The sequence below is a fragment of the Perca flavescens genome, chromosome 3 (assembly GCF_004354835.1).
Source record: "Perca flavescens isolate YP-PL-M2 chromosome 3, PFLA_1.0, whole genome shotgun sequence".
In the NCBI taxonomy this organism is placed as follows: domain Eukaryota; kingdom Metazoa; phylum Chordata; class Actinopteri; order Perciformes; family Percidae; genus Perca; species Perca flavescens.
The window spans coordinates 20,852,617-20,875,938 of record NC_041333.1 but is presented as its reverse complement, the minus strand read 5'-3'; the positions used below and the strand labels follow the sequence as shown (position 1 = coordinate 20,875,938).

The 23,322-nt window shown below is 40.3% G+C and overlaps 1 protein-coding gene across 2 annotated transcripts in view; it reads left to right on the top strand.

Moving 5' to 3' along the window:
- The first annotated feature begins 1,327 nt into the window (after positions 1 to 1,327).
- LOC114551675 (metabotropic glutamate receptor 5) overlaps positions 1,328 to 23,322 on the top strand; it is a 62,990-nt gene continuing 40,995 nt past the window's right edge. For both annotated transcript variants that reach the window (XR_003691981.1, XM_028572654.1), the window contains exon 1: positions 1,328 to 1,434. The gene's annotated coding sequence lies outside the window, so the exon portion shown is untranslated. The remainder of the gene's footprint in view (positions 1,435 to 23,322) is intronic.

Below are 23,322 nucleotides of genomic sequence, written 5' to 3'. Positions count from 1 at the left end.
GGTCTTTGATTTCCTCTGTTTTCTCTGCAAGTCTTGCTCAATGTATGGAAATTGAATATGATCAGATCAGTAAAAACGGTAATTCAGTTGGAATAAAATCTGTTTTGTGGTGTTTTCCATGTTATACAGTATAGCCAGGCAGCTATATTCAAATTGTGTGATCCACTGGGGATTTCACACACTGGATGTTTTGGAGGGCAGATGGAGAGGCAAAGCTGTGGCTCTGCACTTTTCTCTAAAATAACCCTCTTATGAGAGCCATTGATGATTATGAACACAGTGCTATTAATATAAAAATAAGAGCCCAACTGGTAAATATCTACTTCAAACTCATTTCAATCAAGTTCTTTTCATAAAATATGCATCCAGGTGGGGATTATCAAACTTCAAGGTAACTTCACCCTGGTCTTTGACCAGCAGTGCTGGTTGCTTTCTCCCACATTTTTCAGTTACACCCACCCCCAGATAATATTGACCGATTTAGCGATTTGCATCCAAACATTTCCTAACTGACAAAATGTGCCAGTGTTATTTGCTGATTTTATAACATACTGTTTTTTGTTATTAATTACCATTAAGCAAATTACTGGTAAACCTAATAGACCATTCACTGTAATTAGCTGAGCTGAGTTAGGCAGATGATGTTACCACAGGGCAACAAGTAAAGTTTATTCTATGGCTGGACCATTTCTAACTCTTGTTTGAGCCCGCTTTGTTTAAAAAAAACTCATTTTCAAAGACCATTCAATTTTGAACTGTGTGACTTGTTAATGGAAAAACTGTAGATTGTTGCCATGCCTTTGTAAAATGGTGGAGCAGTAGTCTTTGTATAAGAAACATATAGAAGCATACTGAATGTTGTTAAATACCAAAATCGACTGTACATCCAAGCTGTATATCAACAGTCATCATTACCCTTTATACATTCACAAAAACACACACGGACACACATGCTGTTTTAATTTTTTGGAGGTGGTTTTCACATTACTGTAAGCTTTGTTCTCACTTAGATAAATTCCTCCTACAATTCACTTGCAAAAATAACCATCTGTGTGTGTGTGTGTGTGTGTGTGTGTGTGTGTGTGTGTGTGTGTGTGTGTGTGTGTGTGTGTGTGTGTGTGTGTGTGTGTGTGTGTGTGTGTGTGTGTGTGTGTGTGTGTGTGTGTGTGTGATTTTAGCACCTATCCTAGCCAATATGCAGAGAACAAAATAGACTTTGAATAGATTATATGTATGTAATTACCATTAAAATGCCACAAATGTAATCCTACTGTAATTCTACTTTTCCCGCAGTGATCTGCGCTGTGTAACTAAATCGTAGCCAGCATAATTTTTGTTGTCATCGCCACCATGATGCTCATTATCATCACGCTCATCCTACTCATCATCTTCCATCTACTACATCATCATTGTTGTCATCCCGCTGAGAGTGAGGTAAAGTATTAAACCATACTAAACATTTATACAAGCTTTATATGGGTTTGTCTTGCTATTATATTATAGATGAAAGTGGAAGGAAAGAGAGAAAGATCATAAAACCAAGATATGTTTCCTGTCATCATGGAATCAAAGTCATAGCTTTGATAACCTGTCATGGGTTAAGTTGTTTTTAAGTTGTGACTATTTACAATACAGAGGGTTTGATCTGTTTTGAATGGTGGCTCAAAGCTACGAAACTGACGAGAAGCCCACAACAATGCTCTCTCATATTCACAGTTTAGTTTGTTTGTTCGCTCCCTGGCGTTTCAAAGAATACTGCAACGAACAATGTGTTGAGCATAAACCTCTGTACATGCTCATAGCTCACACACCATCTGCTGAAGCTTGCGCCACGGTGTTACGTGTGAGTATAACCAAGGCTTAAAGGAGACCTATTTTATACTGTTTTCAGATTCATACTTGTATTTTGTGATTCTACTAGAACATGTTTGCATGCTTTAATGTTCAAAAACACTTTATTTTTCTAATACAGCCCATGGGTACTGTACCTATATTCACCCTCTGTTGGAGCACCTGTCTCTTTAAGCCCCCATCCCGAAAAAGCCCAGTCTGCTCCGATTGGCCAGCGCGCTTCTGCATGTTTGCGAGTCTCTGGAATCTCCGCTGTTGTTGCACTTCGAGCCAGATACTGACTGCAACAAAGCAGGACTTTGTACCATGAAAAATCACCAATAAAGGCTTCTAAACCAAAAACTATCCAACCAGATAAGTTTCGTTGGGGAGAAATTAACAACCTTAGCAGCCAAGATTGCATGTTTCCCTGGTGTTAGCATGCAGTTACTTGAAGTTAATAGTGGATTGTAAAGGAAAAAGCAGCACATTCTACCATCAAAAATCACAGATTAAAGCTTCTGAACCAAATACTACCCAACCAGATATGTTGCAGCGGTAACATGACCCAAAATTGGTGGAGAAATTAACAACAATGGCAGCCAAGATTACAACTTTCCCTGATTTAGCATGTAGCTAGTCCTATGTAAACACAGCAGTAGCCTAAAAACTGCAGTAAGCTACCTGGACCAATCATAGAAACCTGTGTTACATGACACCGAGCCAAGAATAGAACATTTTTTTAAAGCGGAGCATTCAGAACATTGGGAAATCTGAGGTTGTACTGAAAATCTGACATTTTAGCATATAGATTTGACAGAAAATATGGAAAAGCATAATAGGTTCCCTTTAACTCCTCCCCAGTAAAATTAGCAGTGACAACTGCTTGGAGTCACAGGGAATTGGACACATACATGTGAATAATAGATACAAAAGAAACCAATTATGATACACCACATTGGCTCTGAAATTTGGCACAGCAATTTGCAGTTTATTCCATGTTAACAAATAAATTAAATTAATCAATGGATTCCAGCAGTTTCCTTAAATTATACAACCTCATCTTGCTACTAGAGGTGTGAATCTTCACTGATCTTTCGATTACGATTATCAGGTCTTCGATTCGATATCTCGATGCATCACGATGCTTTAAAATATTTTTTTCTATTAAAGCCATATAGAATATTTTACTTGACAAACTTGCATTGTCAAGTGCAATGCCCAAGCTGCAATACGTAACTTTAGACTGGAATGATGAAGTGTTTGGGTTCATTTCTTTAAGGTAGCTACCACGAAGGTTTACCTAGTTTGGATTAGTCATATACCACCCTACTTTTAGCCAGCAAATCTATTGTGCTGTATTGGAATAACTGACCCCAGACAGTTCTTTAACAAGAAAGGTACTGTTTACTGAACAATAACTTAAATGTATAAAAAACAACACAAATCACAAATCACACCCTTCAAATATGCTAACTGTAATATTTCTTCAAATTATATTACACACAACTACCCCTTTACCCGTTTCTCTATCAGTTTCCACTTAAAACACTCCAGCTACACAAAATGATTACTCCTTACAGCAGTTTCAATGTAAAACTTACTCAAACCCTATTAAACCATTGTGTTAACACACACCTACCCACCCACACACACCCACACACGCAGAGAAGAGAAAGGAAAAAGGTTGCGGGCTCATGTGGACGTGCAGCAGCCAGCAGGACGTTATCTTCAGTGAAGCAAACCCACAGAAGAACTTACAGTTAGCTGTTAGTCCAAGAAACACAGCTCAAACACGAAAACGAAAACCAGTCACCAGCTACGGCAAAGTCCTCTTCATCAGGGAAACACGCTGTCGTCCTCTCCGGTCCGAAATCAGCGTCCTCCGAACCAGCAACTCTCTGCCGTTAGCTCCAACTTTAGCTAGTCAATTAGCTCCAACTTTAGCTAGTTAGTTAGCTCCAACTTTATCTAGTCAATTAGCTCCAACTTTAGCTAGTCAGTTAGCTCCAACTTTAGCTAGTCAATTAGCTCCAACTTTAGCTAGTCAGTTAGCTCCAACTTTAGCCACACTAGCACAACGTTTGTTCTCAACCACTGCTGTTAGACAGGAAAAGTGCCGTAGTGTAGCTACACCTCTTCAGCTTCGTTATTCCACTTAGATCTTTTCCAAGCTAACTAGTGTCTTTCGGTGTTTCTCAGTGTTTTCTTTCCTCTTCTCGGTTTGCGATCCTCTCCACTCTCTCCGTGTCTCCGTTCAGCCGTTTTGTGTGTGTGTGTGTGTGTGTGTGTGTGTGTGTGTGTGTGTGTGTGTGTGTGTGTGTGTGTGTGTGTGTGTGTGTGTGTGTGTGTGTGTGTGTGTGTGTGTGTGTGTGTGTGTGTGTGTGTGTGTGTGTGTGTGTGTGTGTGTGTGTGAGAAACGTGTTAGCTAGGCTACTGAGAAGGTTATTTTTCATTTGAATGTTATGCCGCGGCCGGAAAATTGACGAGTGCCGTCATTGCGTTATAAACGATTATGGTGGGCCACTGCATCGATGCAGCATCGTCCATGTCCGTATCCCGATGCATCGATTATTTGATTAATTTCAACACCTCTACTTGATACCAGTTGAACAGTCCTCCTAATTTAAAACTGAATGGCCACTTTTCTTGATCTAAGTGATCAAGCGATTACACCATTTGGCTTTCCACATGTGCGAAGAAAATTGTTTTCTAATGCTGAATGTAGACCCTAATGGCTTGTTAAAATTGACATTTTTTTGCAGTATATCTTGTAGTCCTCTGTCTATGGCCAGTCTGTCTTGATTAGATCGGTTAATTGAATATCAGCCGTCGTTAGCGTCAGTATCATAACGGACTGTAGTTGTAAATTGGAGATGGTCATGGGTGGCTGCCCTGCTCAATGGAGGTCTGTGGAAGGAACTTCTGATTAGCTCAGTTGGGCAGAACACCAACATAATTATATTACCACAAGGGCACACAGACGATTATTTAGATAAATATAGTCATTAATAAAATAGACTACTACAAGATCTTCAGATTGCATTTGCAGATTTGCATTAGAGATGGGCAGTGTGCTTGGTTTGATTTCTCACCGAATCCTGTCTGTCTGTAGTACCGCCTCTAACATTGCCTGGATGTGATGTGTCTTGATATGGATCTTGTATCTTTTTTTGAATTGGTCAAGTCACTGTGTGATGAATACTCAGTTGGTTAGTACATTTCTTTGAGCTTGATACATCCTCCACCCAGACTGCAGGCAAAAGTGGCCCAAATACGATTTTCAAATCAGATTCAGGGCACTTCCATTAGGGCTTTGACTCCGAATTTTGTTATTCAAATATAATTTGAATATTTAAAAAAATAATGATATTCAAACGAATATTTGGCAGCCCTTAATATTTGAACCTGTTATGGGCATTATTTTTTGTAAATGTGTGTGCTTGTAAACGTTGTTTTCAATTCAAATTCCAAGGCTTTTTCACGCATTTCAAAATGTAACCACACGTTGCGGCGACGCACGTCGCTCGGCCGTAGCTTGCATTTCCCCCGACTCATTTCCTGGTTCTCCTTCTCCATAAACGTGAAATCAAGGAGAGGGTTAACTTTTCGCTACTCACTCTGAAGCTACCCGTAATCACCGTAACTCTCTCACTCTACACAGACACACACACACACACACACACACACACACACACACACACACCGGCTTGACGCACACACTAGCGCACAAGTATGAACATCAGACCACTTACGTAGGCTACTGTGAAAGCTCCAAACTTCCTATTGAAAGCATACTGTTTGTTTAATCCTGGGTCTGACTTTTAATAGTCGTGGCAGTGTGTTTTTCTTCTGAAAACTGACTGATTCACTATCTTCTGGTGGACAGAACATCTACAACTTAAGTTTGATATCAATATAGGTCTTACTGAAGGCATTTAATGGTCAAAATATTATTATTAAATATTTGAATATATTTGAATATTAATATTAACAAACAAACAAACTTCGAATATAATTTCTGGGCAAAAGTCAAAGCCCTAACTTCCATATGTGGTCGTGAATCAGACCCAGGTGTGATTTTATTTTTTTCAATGTGGCTCCCCGTGGGGAGGGGCGGGGGCCCCCTGCTCCCGGTGCAGCTGTCAACTGGGGCTGACTGTCCTCAGTGCGCCCCAACCGCGTTGGCGATGTCGGCAACCCACCCGACCCGTCTTGAAACACGGACCAAGGAGTCTAAAACGTGTGCGCGAGTCAGAGTATCGCCCTGTGACGCAATGAAAGTGAGGGCCGGTGCCCGCCGGCTGAGGTGGGATCCTGGCCCATCTCGCCCGCACCGTTGGGGAGGTGGAGTTTGAGCGCGTGCGATAGGACCCGAAAGATGGTGAATTATGCCTGGGCAGGGCGAAGCAGTGAAGGCCCGTAGTGGTCCTGACTTCTGTAGTGAATTTGCAGCCATAACCCTGCAGAAGGCCAAAATAGCCAATTTGGCTCTCTTCTCTTCATTCTTCTCTTCCTCAGCACCTGCTCATTAATGTTACGGCTGCCGTTACACAAACATTTTGAAATAAAAGCAAAAATGCTTACTTCCTCCATAACCTCCCAAACTAGCGTGCTGCGTGTGATGTCATTGTTACTGTTCTTTTGCACATGCAACCGCAAACAGTTCACACTGGAATCTGATATAGGCCACATTTTAAAAGGTAATGTGCAAAAAATCCAAATTAAGCATTAAGACTTGCAGTGTGAACGTAGCCATAGTGAACTCGGAAACAGTTATACTGTACCCCTTTTTAAAATTAGGCACTACAAACCACAATCCACTTCTACTATTGGTCTGAATGGGACCTCTTTGACACAGCTTTAGTACCATGCTCCTGATAAGTGTAAAGATAAGTATAATTATTGTAGATTTTGGTAGTAACTTCTTTCCTTCCTTAAACTCTTTCTTCTAAATCTAATTCTGTGCCAGTTCAAGGTTACGCTCCTCCTACATGACAAAAGATCTGTTGTGAGGGAGACAGAACGGACCCAAACGCTAGGCTCAGCACAAACCGGTTTATTAGGGAAAAACAGAAAAGGGGGAGGAGTGGGGAGGCGGACGCCAAGGGTAAGAATGAGGGCTTCTAGGATGGCGAGGGAGCTAGTGGGGAATAGGATGGCGAGGGAGCTAGCTGGTGATAGGATGGCGAGGGAGCTAGTGGGGAATAGGATAGCGAGGGAGCTAGTGGGGAATAGGATGGCGAGGGAGCTAGGGGAGCGCGGGGAAACCGGGGCCGGGGAAGCCAAGGAGGAGGTACTGTAGTCCGGGAATATGGGAGTTGAGGGAGGGATGTCTGGGAGCAGGAGCGGAGGCCGGTAGGAGCTGTAATTTTGATAATAGGGATAATAACATTATCGTAATTAACATTAGCATAATGTAAATTGCTGGACATTTACATTAAATTGTTCTTAACATGTTGTCAATTTTAAAAAGCTTCAGCAGGTTCAGTTTCACTGTTTCTGGTTTTAGATTTTTGATGTTCTTCTAGAAATGATCCTAAAAACCCACATTAACACACAGACACACACACACACACACACACACACACACACACACACACACACACACACACACACACACACACACACACACACACACTTTGATTTGTATTGATATCTTCTGTCCTATAATTCCTCATGGTGCCAGCAGGCTACAGACCCCCCCTCCCTCCGAAATACATAATTGTGTTGAACACACATTTCCTTTGATAATGCGTCTTTGACACGGCCCTGTAGCAAATATGGGAAAATGCTGTTTGATTAGTTTGTCTAAAAAAGCTTGACAAATCCTTAATCCTCTAAATGACATATTACAGAAAGGTGTGTGTGTGTGTGTGTGTGTGTGTGTGTGTGTGTGTGTGTGTGTGTGTGTGTGTGTGTGTGTGTGTGTGTACTGTGCCAGACCATCTACATTATGTGTTAGTTTGTGGAGTGAATGTATAGATGTATGGTTTATTGGGTAAAGCAGGCAGCAGGAGTTTAAGATGGTATTTACACACATGCTCACCCAAAAAATCACTGAAGCACCTCTCCTCGCAATAAATTTCCATCCAGACCATGCAGGGCAGCCAGTGATAATAGCTAAGACTTATCATAGGGTTGACTTCACAGCAACAACATCTCTGTATTTTATGGTCCGTCATTTCACTTTGAAATATGTTTCCCTCCCAAGCACTGTCTGCCTTTTACCTGTTACTGTGTCCACTCCATCAGTGCCATTTATAAATGGCTGTATTTTCTCATTTGCAGCTGTTTTGCAGCAACAGATTTCAGGGAAATACTCTCTGTGCTGTGCATGTCCTCAATGTGACCCAAGTTGATTAAAAACCGCAAAAACATTGTTTAAAAGTACAAATACAAATGATATAACTACGTCATAGGTTAAAACCAATCTATATAAGTTTGCAGTCTTACAGTTCAAGCAGTGTAGTTGCATTTCCATGGCAGCCAATATGTAACCACTGCTGTATTCCCTGTGATTTCACAAGAGGCAGATAGTTGTACTCTGCTGAAGATATGGACCATACTGTTGAATGAATTAAAGGAAATTAGTTTGAATCAAAAGTCAAAAAGCAGACTATCTCTGGAGATCACCCAGCACAAGTCTGCAGCCCTTCTGCCTGCTGTTGCCATGGAAATATCCCCTGCCATATTTGGATGAATCCAGACTAGCAGCTGGGGTGATATGTGGCGCATGCGCATGCATGGCTATGTGCATGCGTGGGTGCAACTATATTAATACTATGTATGTGTTACTGTCAGGAAATGTGTACTGTATAGCAGTTTTTTCTAACATCAGGAGTTGTCATAAGGAGAGTAACAATAACTACATTCAGCACTGTTAGAAGAGGCGCTTATTTATAATGCCAATGGCCATTTCAGTGAAATTCAGATCAGAGCCTGAACATTTCTGTGCTCAAATTCTACGACCCCACTGCCCTCTCACCTTCCATGCCTCTCTTGTTTTATCACATTTCTCTCATCTTTGTCAGACTCTCCCTCATCATTAATATTGTTGTCCCTTCCTTATCAGCCTGTTCCTTTACCCTTTTCTTTTTCTCTCATTTGTGATTTTATCTCATCTCTCACGCATGCGTTTTTGTCAGAATGTGATATATGCGATCTCAGACCCTAAACTGATCGTTTAGCAGAGGTCAGACCCCTGGAGTTTCCCACTACACTTCCTTGTGGTTTTAAATTTGAGAGAAATTTAAAAGAGAGGTTAAATGGCATCTTGTGGCAAAATATCGGAGATGTCTCAAAGCTGCCTTAAAATTGATCTTCAGTGGATTGTACAAACCGAGCGAGGAGGGGGATGGAAAGATGCAGAAAGGCAAGGAAGGGAGAAGATGATTGAAGAGAAGAGAGATTAGCAGTTTGTGTGTGTGTGTGTGTGTGTGTGTGTGTGTGTGTGTGTGTGTGTGTGTGTGTGTGTGTGTGTGTGTGTGTGTGTGTGTGTGTGTGTGTGTGTGTGCAAAGCAACTTGCTGATAGTAGGAGTATAATTTATGCATCGATGCTGGGTTTTGGATGTGTGCAAACACATTTACACAGGCACACATTAACATACAGAAGTGCTGATACGCACACATACTGTACATGCACACACAAACAAGGTCTGTTCCAGTCTGTGAGGTATTGAGTCTGGAGCTGTGTAATGATTGCTGGTATCATGTTAACTTACCCTTGATTAAAACAAGAGCTGCTTCGTGTCATTTAATTGGTGAAATTATGGATAATGAATTCTTTTCATAGCTTTGCAATAAAAGACTGCTGTTAATTAAACATAAGGGAATATGTATGAAGGAATGATGGATGGAGACAGGAGATAAGATTTGTTTTTCATGTGTATAAGTACATGTGTATGTGAATTTGTGTGTGCACTTACTTTTCCAAAAAAAGATGACTGGTCTGATTTTGCACAAAATACTGATGGCTATGCTTTCCGTCTTTTTATTTGACAGGGCAAGAGCTAAATGTAGTTACTAAAACAAAATATTTGGGCCACATTATTAGGGATGATTTTTGTGATGATGATGACCTACAGCGCCAGTGTTGTAAATTATATGGACAGGCAAATATGTTGGCACGTAAATTTCATATGTGTACTGAAGAAGTTAAAATGTCTCTTTTTAGAGCATACTGTACACCACTTTATACAGCTCACCTATGGTGCAGCTATAGTAAAGCAAAGATAAATAAGATAAAGGTAGCATACAATGATGCATTTAGAATTTTGTTGAAGTATCCAAGATGGACCAGTGCTAGTCATTTGTTTGTGACGAGTAATGTTCCCACCTTCCATGCTGTGCTGAGGAATTTTATGTACAAATTTAGGTGCCGATTAACAGAGTCAAAGAATACAATTTTAACTGCCTTAACTAACCCTGCACTTAGTGATACCAGATTTACTTCCAAACTCTGGAAACACTGGCATACGCATTTGCATTGTTTTAAGTATTGTGTATAACTATCTTTGTGTCTGTGTGTGTATGTATGTATGTATGTAGGTATGTATGTTATGTATGTTCCCTCTGTGTACTATGTGATGGACAGTGTGTCTGTATGTTTTTTGTGTTTGGGTGTACCCTTCTGTCTGTGGTATGTTGTGTGTACTTTTATATTTGGACCTTGAGTCTGTAAATAAAGTTATTATTAATAGTCATCCAAATTCCTGATATCATATCTGGGATGGCCTCTATTTAACTAGCTTCTGTAACTCAATACAATCTCTCATATGAGTTTGTTAGTGTATAGAAAGCGGGTTTTTGTAATTGTTGCGGGCAAAAATCCTTGATTATGCGGCACGTTTTCTTAAAAAATGCGATGGAATATGCGGGATATTTATGCAATTTTCTGCAATGAAATTGCAGGAACTTGCAAAAATTGCGGGCACTTGCAAAAGTTGCGTGAACTTGCAAAAACTGCATTTTGATAAAAAAAGAGGAAAAAAAGTGATTTCCCCCAACACCCTGCTTTTCGATGATGTTCACGTCGCATAATTACGTCACTTCATAACATTCCCATGGCAACAGTGGAAAATGGCTGCTCTTGTGTGACGTAAACGCAACATTTGCAACATGTGACTCTTTTGCAACAAAATGTGGGGATTATGAAATCATGCAAGCCCCGCACATTTTGCGTGGAAATCGGCAATTTATGCGATGAAAGTACAGCTTATTTGAAAAAATGTGGCCCCCGCATAAATATGCGGACTTTGGCTGATTATGCATTGAATTATGCGATTGCATAATCACGTTTTTCTAGAGTGACTGTATTATCTTTGCTGTCCAGTATTTGCTGTCCCTTGTCCTGTTGTTATTACAGACGTGTAAACTAGCTGCGATGCCTTGACTCGGGCCTAATTTGTCTGTTGAGCTGTAATATTTATGATGGACTATAGGGCTTATGGGAAATGGTGTTTGTTGAAGAAATATTAGATACACAGTGATATTATTTAAATTTTTTAAATAATAAATCTAAATGGAGTGAACCACAGAAATACTGTTGAGTATGGCCCTTTTCCAAGGCCTGATTTTTAGTTATTTGTGTTCCTATTGCAGCCTGTTCAGAAAGGGTCGATTGCTTGGTTCCCATTAGGGCTGTGTATTGGCAAGAATCTGGCAATACAATACGTATCACGATACATGAGTCACGATTCAATATATTGCAATATATTTCTGCCAGTTTGGTATTGTGGTTCACAGGTTCTTAGTGAGCAAATTTTATATGCTAAAGTAGGCCAAAGTTCTGCCATTGTTTGCTTCTAGCAAAAAGTCAGGCACTGCTAGGCACTGTCAGGCATGGACACTAGTGGTGTGTCTCAGCATAGCCATCTAGCGGTAGGGTGTTTAAACACAACATAAACGTGAACGTGTCTTATAGGAATATTTTTGAAAGTAAAAAAAAACAATGTAATTACAAAAAAAAAATCAATATTGCCTTTTTGAAAATCGATACAGTATTACAAAATAAAATATCGCGATATTCAAGTGTATCGATTTTATTTATTTTTTCCCGCAACTTCATCTAACGGCTCTGCTGCGGCTCATCTAGAGATTCTTGTTTTTGTCATTGTTATTGACATTCTTCTGTTGTACAACATAAAGCCATAGTTCTCAGAATTTGACAAAGGAAGGAATTCATGAGGCAAAGTTCCTTGGATCTCTTTCTTACTTGGTGTCAAAAGTGTCAACCACATATCAAATAAACCTGCAGGTTTATGTCTTCACATTTTAAACCCCAATGAAAATCTACCTTGACTTTCTTTTTCCGTTGTCAGCTTGGGTGAAGTCCTTTTAAGACAGCCGATCAAAAGGCTGCTGAACTGAAACTATCTAATATCAAAGAATTCTTTATTCAACTCGCAGGCTTTTCCGTCTCTTTCTCAGTCTCTCCGTCAGTATCTGTCTCTGTCTCCTTCTCTTTCTTCGGCTGCTCCTCTATTGTTTACACTTTACTTCTCTCTCTTCCTGCGTATTCTTTCCCTCAACCAGAATGGAAATCACGAAAAGCATTGTTTCCTTTATGGTCTCTGTGTTTTAACTTGTCTGCTCATGAATGTTTATTAGAGATATCCAGGACAACAGCTGTCCTGTTGCTAGACTGGCTTTGAGTGCAGGCATCTTTACACTAGACAGCTTCTTTCATCTTTCATCTTTAGGCCATCAGGATAAGACCCTGCAGAGTGGCTTAAAAACACTGGGGTAAATAATTCTTTAATTTGAGGTACAGTACTGATGTATTCACTAGATACAGGAATAGAATACAAATGAGAAAAAAACTAAAACAAGAAAAGATTTGTTTGTGTGATGGTGTAGCATTGGTATAGCGTTTTTTTATGTGTACATATGGTTGGACCAGGAATTAACACGACAGTAGCACCTGCTATTATATACGGTATTTTCCAATCCCATGCAATAGTGATGAACTCTGTCTTTGTGAAAGTTAAAATATTTACTTTTTAATGACACTTTCAGAGAGGTTTTGCTGCTCTTGTATAATGTTTGCTGTTATTGTATCCATTCCCTCTAGGTCAGTGCCTGACAGGATTTTAGCTGTGAATTATTTTTAATGGGATATTGAAGCCACTGAAATAGCATTACATCACACAGCACCACAAACTTGTGGTGAATCTAATGCTGCATTGGCTGTGTGCCAGTGGTACAATTGGGTGTAGGTTATTTTTTATAGTTTTTATTTTTTAGGTTCCTTTTTTTTTTTACTCTTATTAATTTATCTCCTGTCTTCCCACTCATTAATTACACAGCTAGAGTCATACGTTTACGTTACATTTGTGCAAAATATAACTCATTTTAAATTCAAATCATGTATTTTAAACACCATGTTTTTATGGAGGAACATTGAGTGGTCACACTGGTGTAGTTTTTCATTGTGGTATGGAGGGTGTGGTAAAGCCACAGCTTTACCATTCCTCAGAAGTGACATTTCAATGGTGGTGCTTACGTGGTTTAATGTACAGTATTTCTGGTTGAAACAGCATATTTAAGGAATAAAGAAGTTCCTTTCTGGTTCCATACTAGTCATTATTTTGAGTGCATCAACATTTTTTTATCTATCTATCTCTCTATCTCTCTATCTATCCATGAATACTGAAAGAGACAGGCTGATTAATGAGCGCTGTGCTTAGGGAGGGTGATTCAAAAACAAAAGAAGAATACACAGGCATTTCTAATGGTATTCCAACTCAGAGTCTCTTTGCAGGGAATTAAGAGGTTTTCTGTATGTAGGGCAGACCTCACACACACGGTCAGCCAACATAATGTAGACACACAAACACACTTTGACACTCACACATACAGAACTATACACATAAACACACCTGTATTCAGTTGGCTTACCAACATGTGCAACATGCAAAAAATGCATGTGCGCATGTACACACACACGTAGGCTTTGGCTGACACACAACAGACCTACAAACACATATTCATCCTCTTATTTTTTCTCCCAGGGAATGGCCTTATCCTCTTACAGCATGCCAACGGGAAAAGTGCTGGGAATTAGAGAGGATAGGAGAGGGAGACAGGCAGACATAAGAGACAGAGAGACAGTGATAGTAGGGAAGGGAGGTATACAGAAGGTTAACCAGAGTAAATATATATCTGTCCTTGTCTGAATTTGTGTGTTAATGAATATGTGTTGGTACACATTGTTTGCACGGTTAGTCATTCATTTTGGCATTACGTACACTGTGGGGCTCGCACGCACGCACACCAAAACTAATCCTTTTTATAGTCGTTATAGTAATCCCCACCGGAATCTAAATGTTTTGTTTTATATGCTAAATGTTCTGAACATTCATTTAACTGTACTTTTTCTTACGCTGGTATGGAGTTAACATAAAGTAATGACAACATAGATTTCATCAGGACACAAATAACCTCCAACTCGGTCCATTTCCAGACTTGACTTCCTCTGTCTGCCTAATTTATTTCCATCGGCAGCACCTTTTCAGCCTCTTTCTAGCTTCTTTGATATACACTTGCTTGTCATCCATCACACGTTTGAAAGTTTGAAAGTTTGAAAGGCTGGACAGGAAATGAATTGGCCCCTTAATTTAGCTCTGACTCTGTACCAGGCAAAGGTAATTAAGAGAAATATCAACTGATGCCTCTGAGAATATGGAAAACTTTAAGCTGCTGAGTGTTTTGTCAGACACCATATTTTTTTTTAATTGTTTTTTGTTGTTGCTTTTGTGTAAACGGCACAGAAAAATGGGAACAATTGAAGAAATGGGATTACATGACACATACAGGAGAAATCCTGCGACTGATCCTCAGTATTTCATTTACTGTTATACTTTGTCTAATTTAGTTTTTAAGAATTAAGCTCTACTGCTAGGTAACACAGAGGCTTCTATCCATTGATTGCATTATGTTAATGGGTTACAGCAAGAAATGGGTCATCAACTTAAATGAAATATTAACTGAAAATGGGTTGCCTTGGCTGACTCTCACAAATATATTGAGGAAATGGACTGGCTTACACTGGCTTCTGACAATTAATTGTTCAGTTCCAAATGAACAGAGAAATACAGAGAAAAATTGTGGATGTTTTTAGCAGAACAAGCATGTAGGCATTCAGGAAGCTTAATCAGTATAGTTTCTCCCCATACACTACATATATACAAAACATCCAGTATTGTGTTGTACCAAAGTAGCTTGTTCAAAAGTATAAGATCTGTGTGAAATCGGCCACAATCATATTAACCCAAAGAGACATTGTTGGATCATATACAAACTAAACACATACTTGTACCTTTTACAGCAGATATGGTTCAAAAAGTTTGTATAGGCTCCTAGATTGCCATGTAATTATCTTTTTTTGTACTTTAAATGTAATGATGGGCTTTACAGCCAAAAGCTCCTTGGCCTTTTAGGTCATAAGCAAGCAATGACGATATCATTTTATTTGGTCTCTACAATTGTAGAGTGTATCAACATTGATTTACCAATGAGACGATACCTTCAATACAAGAAAGAAGAGGGGGAGGTGAAACAGAGGTCCATGCCCTGCCAATTCAAATCCTGTAGGGAACGTTGTTGGCTAACTAAATCGATGAACTGTCAGTGACTTTATCCTTGGATTGGGAGTTTGATTTCCCTATCAGAAAATTAGCTGACTGATGTTACTACTGCTGCTAAAGTATCTACTTATCTTTCTATTTAGGAAGTTGACAGTTTACACTCTTTAGTGAAGACAATACTTAACATGTAGGACTCATGACTAATGAGCTATTACTTTATAATCAACAATTACGCCTGTGTTGGGTGACTATGATACTTATGACAATGTGATTGGCTTTGATATGTAATTATCTATAACACCAGCAAGCTTTTGACAGACTGTAATCTGCAGGTAGTGGCCAGATTTACAGTATCATCAGCCCAAGCAAGTACCAGATTACGCTCTGAAGGTTCTTTTGATTGGGTCAGCGGTGGTCTAGTGGTTAGAGAAGCTAGCTTGGGACCGGGAGGTCCCCAGACCGACAAGATAAAATCTGGGTGGGGAAAGTAGCTCATTACCACCACTGAGGTGTCCTTGAGCAAGGCTCCAGTGGAGCTGCTCAGTGGCCAGCATATCAGACTGTTGTTGTACTGGGTAGCTTCCAGGTATGTGACAGGTCGTAGTTGCAAATGAGAAGTTGTTCTCAATCGACTTACCTGGATAAACAAAGTGATGAAATGCTTTGCAATCATTTTATACTAATGACATAGATCTAAGGTTAGAACTTTAAGACTGCAGATGTCATCTCAATTCTGTGCAGGCCAATAAATCTATATTTTTTTTATTATTATTATTTAACTAGCTATTCAACATCAGTTTCAACTTTCCAATCTGAATTAAAATAGACCTATTTTCCATTTGCTAGGCAGAGGAAATAAAACAACACTACAGTACAAATAAACTCATAAAATGATATTAGCCAGTATATATTTTTTCGGTCAGTGACCGGTAATTACCGGACAACGGAAACTCAAGGCATACACCAAACCCTGTCACCCATTTGTCTCTGTCTCCCTCACTTTCCCTCTCTTCCACTGAGCTCAGTGAGACGGGTGTGATGTGTGCCGTATCACAGCCCCCGCACACTTGTTACCATAGCAACACAGGAGACAGAGAGCAAGAAAATTATAGAAAGATAGAGTGAGAGAGTGTGTGACAGAGAGAAAGTTTGCGAAAGAAAGATCAGGATGTTTACTTGTGTACCATACACATGGCCCCATCTGTGTCCCCTTACTTTAATAAGAACCGTTTCAAAATACTTCAATCAAATCCTTTACTACACTCATTAAGGTCAATTTTATCGATTGGAGGCTGGAGCAGAATATTTCAATTCACCCCGAGGAAGAGTAGCTGATGTTCTGCATCAGCTAATGGGGATCCTAATAAAATCAAAATACAAGATGGACATTCACATACATGTCAACGCCTATGTCACAGGTGACTGCTCAGAGGCAAAGTTAAATAACAATGTAACACAAGCCATAATATCTATATATATATATTACAAATTGCCACATATTGGTCAGACATGAAAATATATAAATCTGCTCCAAAAACCATAAACATTGATGATCAATAGCTGAGCACAGAGACTGTTTAATCCTAGCTACTGCCACAAAATATATCTAATGCTACTGCAAATACAAAAGCTTTTATGTGGGAACTACCAAATCCATTGCTGACATTGATATGTTTAAGCAAAACAAATCCTTAAGCATGCACAAGCTCCAGAGACAGTCTGGCCAAAGAGATCCGCTGCCACTGCAAAAACATTGCTACCCAGTCAGAGTATGCTAACATGTTAATTAGGACACACAGAGGACAATCAGCATTTCTTTTTTACTCCTGATCAGAATATAAACCAATCAGAGAAATATATTTACCAATGTTGAAGAAATAAAAAAATTATAGAGAGAGAGAGAGAGAGAGAGAGAGATGGTGAGACGTGGTACCAATGAGATGCGAGAATGTCATTAGAGTCCGGATCAGGCCGAATTTTTCTGTCCGAGGCCGGCCCGTGTCCGACAGAGCCGTGACCGAACCCGGCCCGAGCCCAACAGGTATTAAGAAATTTGTGTCCGAGCCCGCCCCGAGCCCGACACAGTTAAAATCTAATTTGTTTCCCTCATACTAATGACACATGTAGGCTACGTTTGTTTGTGTGGAAAGCTCGCTTTTATTAAGCAGCTGTAGGAAGGCATTTGGAAATGTCAACAGATGAGCGCATCAGCGCACACGGGGCAACAAGCGCACTTTAATAAGCTGTTGCCTTATCGCGCTGATGTGACCGAGCCCGACCCGACCCCGACCATAATTTCTAAATATCTGTCCGAACCCGGCCCGGCCCGTCGGGTACCGTCGGGTACCGTCGGGACCCGTCGGCCTCGGGTCGGGTATCCATACCTTAAATGTCATCATAGTCCAGATTAACATGCATCTAATTTACTGTACATGTAGATCTGTCTAGTACTCCATCTCTCTTTCTCTGACACACACACACACACACACACACACACACACACACACACACACACACACACACACACACACACACACACACACACACACACACACAATTAGGTGGGCGATAAGCTGGATGTCTCGTTACCGGGAATTAGCTGCACCTCTCTTTGCTAATTCCTGCTGTCAAACAGACAGGCTGGTGGTGTGTGTGCGTGCGCGCAGCCCAACCAGTATAATTATTGCCATCGTATAAAGCAGGGAATAGCTCTGACTGCTGCTTCGAAGCCACTGGCCCATCATTAACTCACACAAGATTGTCCCTGTCTGTGTGTGTAGAGAGAAGTGTGTGTGGGTGTGGGTGGGTGTGGATAAATATACTTGTATTGTTGTCTTAAATGTTGATGGCCTGTGAATCAAAAATATTGCGATTCGATATGCGATTATTTTTTTAAGCTCTTTGTCTTCTGTATTATTCAACACAAACCGCAATAAATCATTGTATAGTATGAACAACACAAGATTAGATAGATTAAACAAACCGTTCTTTCCTGGAGGCCAGGCCTGGATGTGATGATGAAATTAATTAGGTGATGCATGAATTTATATGAATGACATCTTTTATTTAACTACTTCAATCACAGTAGTATATTGAGCACTGACCAAGCCTGCTGTAAACATTCATATGAAAGTCAGAAACAAATCACACTAAACTGCAGATTGCAGAAAAATAAAAACAAATGTGGCTTTACCACACTTAGTAGTATTTAGATTATTTAATTATTATTTACATAGACATATGTACACATGTGGATTGCACTTTTTAAACACTGTCTTTGAACTTTACTAGACAGTTAAATAAGTAAAAATATATACATTGCTGTATTTTCTTTTACAGACCAGCTGCCTCCAGCCCCTCCCTCCCCTCATGAAGTTGCGTGCCGTGTGCATGACAGCGTCAACGACGCTGCACTTGCTCAGAGCGGCTATCGTCACGTTAGTAGTAGGATGCAGGTGTTGCCGTGGGATTAACTCCCCGAACGCCTGTATTCATTAACTGCATGTATGGACTGGAGACCGAATAAAACCCTTACAAGTTTTAAACTACAACTCAGAGTTGTTTGAATGACAGAAATCAGCTCAAGGTACGGTGTAGCGTTAGCGTGCTAAGTTGATGCTTTCTCTGCGTAGTGCAGACTGATTTGCTCTTGTGAGTCACGTGACCAAATCGCAGCCTTTGCGATTAGGAAATCGCTTTTTAACATATCGCGATATTATCGCAAATGCAATTAATCGTTCAGCCCTATTTTAAATGGAAATGGCTTTTCCAAATAATGGCAATACTTAACTTCAAACTCACCTTACAGGCTGGTTCCAGGCTGGCATGTCGCCATTGAAAGTCAGTCAAATGACTGAATTTGACACAGTGGTCTTAGAATGTAGAAACTGAGAAATTGGGGGACTGCTAAGAGGAAAGGAAAATGATAGAGGGTTGGAAAAGCAGAGACGGAGAGAGAATCTGGGAGCGAGAGACTAAAAGGCCACCGTGGTGATAAAGTTGGAGAGAGAGAGAGAGAGAGAGAGAGTGTGTGTATTACCTCAGTAGGTGATATTACAATGTCTGCTGTGTGCTGGATATGAGAGATGACACTTTTATGTATGAAGCAATAAAAAGTGATGAGGCCAGACCAGGAGGAATAGGCAGAATACACAGCCTCTGTCTCTCTCGAACTCTTTCCCCCCTGACATCATTCCTCCATATCTCTCTCCTTGTGTTTTATTTCTCCACTGCTCAACTCCCTTCTTCACCTCGAACATTCATCAAGACCTCCAACCATACGACGATATCTTAGGGATAATGTAGAGCAAGCTGGTCATTATTAGAACTACAATTCCGACAGGGTGATGCAGGACCTTAATGTGAATACCCTAAAAGGGTTTGTAATGTATATTACACGGCTACTTACCAAATAAATCAATAATTTGACACAAAATATTAATTTCAAAAGGATTTTATTGATTTCAAAACGATTATATTGCTTCCGCTAAAGAAAATAGTCCATTCCGTCTCTGCGTCCATAGCAACGTAAACTTATAATTCACATTAAAATAAACATTTCCGTTAATGGTGAAGTGAGACCTGGTGAATGGGACTTCTTTGGAAATATTTATGTTGACGTTTCTGTCCTCCTTTATCTCGTTTCCTTCTTGCACAGACGCTGCATTTGACACACCTGTAAACACAATGTTGCAATGTAGCGTTAACTATTGTCCCTACCGCTGAAGTTACTGCGTAGCGTTCATAGGCTGTACAGTGGGGGAAATAAGTATTTGACCCCTTGCTGATTTTGCAGGTTTGCCCACTTACAAAGAATGCAAAAATCTACAATTTTAATCATATGTACATTCTAACAGTGAAAGACAGAATCCCAAAGAAAATTCCAGAAAATCACATCATATGAATTTATTAAAATTGATAACCATCTGATGAGGAAAAACAAGTATTTGACCCCCTGGACAAACAGCATGTTAATATTTTGTAGAAAAGCCATTATTGGCCAGCACAGATGTCAAACGGTTTTTATAGTTGGTGACAAGGTTTGTGCACATTTCGGCAGGGATGTTGGCCCTCCTCCTGCAGACAGCCTCCAAATCATTCAGGTTCCGAGGTTGTCGCCTGGCAACTCAATTTTAAGCTCCCTCCAAAGATTTTCAATCGGTTCAGGTCTGGAGACTGGCTAGGCCACTCCAGAACCTTGATGTGCTTCTTCTTCAGCCACTCTTTTGTTGCTTTGGCGGTGTGCTTAGGGTCGTTGTCGTGCTGAAACACCCATCCTCGACCCATCTTCAGCTCTCTCACTGAGGGAAGGAGATGTCGGTCCAGAATTCCACGATACATGGCCCCGTCCATCCTCCCCTCAATACGATGGAGTTGTCCCGTCCCCTTGGCTGAAAAGCACCCCCAAAGCATGATGTTGCCACCACCATGCTTGACGGTGGTGATGGTGTTCTTTGGGTTGTACTCGGTGTTGAGTTGAGTTGAGGCCAAAAAGTTCTATTTTGGTCTCATCTGACCACATCACCTTCTTCCAGGCCTCTTCTGAGTCGTCCAGGTGGTGAATGGCGAACTTCATGCGGGCCTGTACATGTTTCTTCTTGAGCAGGGGGACCTTGCGTGCGCTGCAGGATTTCAATCCATGACGGCGTAGTGTGTTACCAACCGTTTCTTTTGTAACTGTGGTCCCAGCTGCCTTCAGTTGATTCATCAGTTCCCCCCTTGTGGTTTTGGGATGATTCCTCACCGTTCGCATGATCAGGGACACCCCACGAGGCAAGATCTTGTGTGGAGGCCCAGACCGAGGAGGTTGGCGGTGGTGTGGTGCTTCTTCCATTTCCTGATAACTGCACCGACAGTTGATCTTTTCTCTCAAGTTGCTTTCCGATTCTCTTGTAGCCCATCCCAGCCTTGTGCAGATCAACAATCTTGTCCCTGATGTCCGTAGAAAGCTCTTTGGTCTTGCCCATGGTGGTGATGTTGGATGCTGGTTGTTTGGGTGTTCACAGGTGTCTTTTATACAGGTAACGAGGTGAGGCAGGTATATTTGATGTAGATAATTGGTTCGGATTGGGGCTGTGTCTTAAAGAAAGACTAACTGGCTTGTAGGAGCCAGAATACTTGCTGTTTGTCCAGGGGGTCAAATACTTGTTTTTCCTCATCAGATGGTTATCAATTTTAATAAATTCATATGATGTGATTTTCTGGAATTTTCTTTGGGATTCTGTCTTTCACTGTTAGAATGTACATATGATTAAAATAGATTGTAGATTTTTGCATTCTTTGTAAGTGGGCAAACCTGCAAAATCAGCAAGGGGTCAAATACTTATTTCCCCCACTGTATGTAAAGATGTAGTGATAGGCGCTCACCAGATCCGCTGCTGTTGCCTGGATTGGAGGACAGGATCTTGCTCCACTTTTCCCCACTTTTGCCACAGCTGGTAAATTAACTGGACTTCTTTTCTTCTTTCTTAATGCTGTGATTGACCAATCAGAATCAAGTATACAACCAAGCCATGCAGGTTGTTAATTCCTACCCTCTAATACAACCCACAGAAGCATTTTATAAGTTAACGCCTCTAGCGGTGGCAGTAAATACGACCCACAGGAGCATTTTTCACCCGCATATCTAAACCACAGAACGTAACTGTCACAGTTTTAAACACATTGTTACTGTTCTGAAATAGTTGCAGTTTGGTTATGTTAAGGCACAAAATCTACTTGGTTAGGTTTAGGCACCAAAACTACTTAGTTAAGTTTCGAAAATCTTGGTTTAGGTTAAAATCATGGACATTTCTTACATTACTTCACTTCTGGTTACGCATGTGACGCAGAACGCGAAGTAGTTCCGTTTTTTCTGTAAAGTAAAACTTTTTTTTATTATATTTTTTATTTATTTTAATTTTATTTTCAAAAGGTTCTCCAACCCTGGTCTCCTGGTTGAAAGTCCTACGTTGTTTGACCAATATACCACCCCCGAACCAATGTATGTGTATGTATTTGTGTGTCTCCTAAATATCTGTGTGTGTACTCTCACAGCTGAGCGCGTCCAGACAAAGACCCCAGCTGGTGGGGAATAATGTCGGTTATCTGCACTCATCCATCTTTCTTCCCTTGTACCCATCTTCTATTTCATTCTCTACCCTACCATCTCAAGTTATTTTCACTGCTTTCTCTCTTTTATTTATATTTCCTCAGTACCTCTGCTCGTAGAGTGAAGAGGGGTGATGTTGCTGTAATTCAAATGGAAATACAAATGGACAATTGTGTATTGTTCTTATTCAACATGCACAAAAGTCAGTCATAATTTAAATTCATGCTGCATGTCAAGCTCACAGTCTGTCTGCCTTATTAAAAGGGAAATGCAAGGTCCACTTCACAGTAAGTGTCCATGCTCTCTACAACACAATCCTGTTATACTGTAACATACTGTGAAGGGAAATGCAAAAACAAATACCATTTATTGTAATCTCAGGATTATCTATATTCCAAAGAAGACTATCCAATTTGCTTTAACACTATATATTTCTTTGTGGCAAAGGGGTGTTGGCAATGACCTTTTTGAGTGATCATTCATCCACTTTGTAAATGTGAGTTTACCTTGGGATTTCTGTTCTTAGTCTCAACAAAGTCATTAATGTCCAAAGTCAAAGTCTGCAAGACAGTGTAAAAGTATTTGAATGGGAGTTCAATGCCATGCTTTTTGTGCATGAGAGACATACAATTTATCCAATTATGCTTTAGTAGGTAGAGCATGGGAGGTTTTGTGCTTCAGTTTCCACTGGGGACACACTGATCAAAATACATACACTCCATAAGTACGAGACATTGTGACATGCCTTAGGAAGGAAATGGAATATAGTCGTTTTCTTTCCCTTGGTGAAATAGTTTTTTTAATCCCTCTAT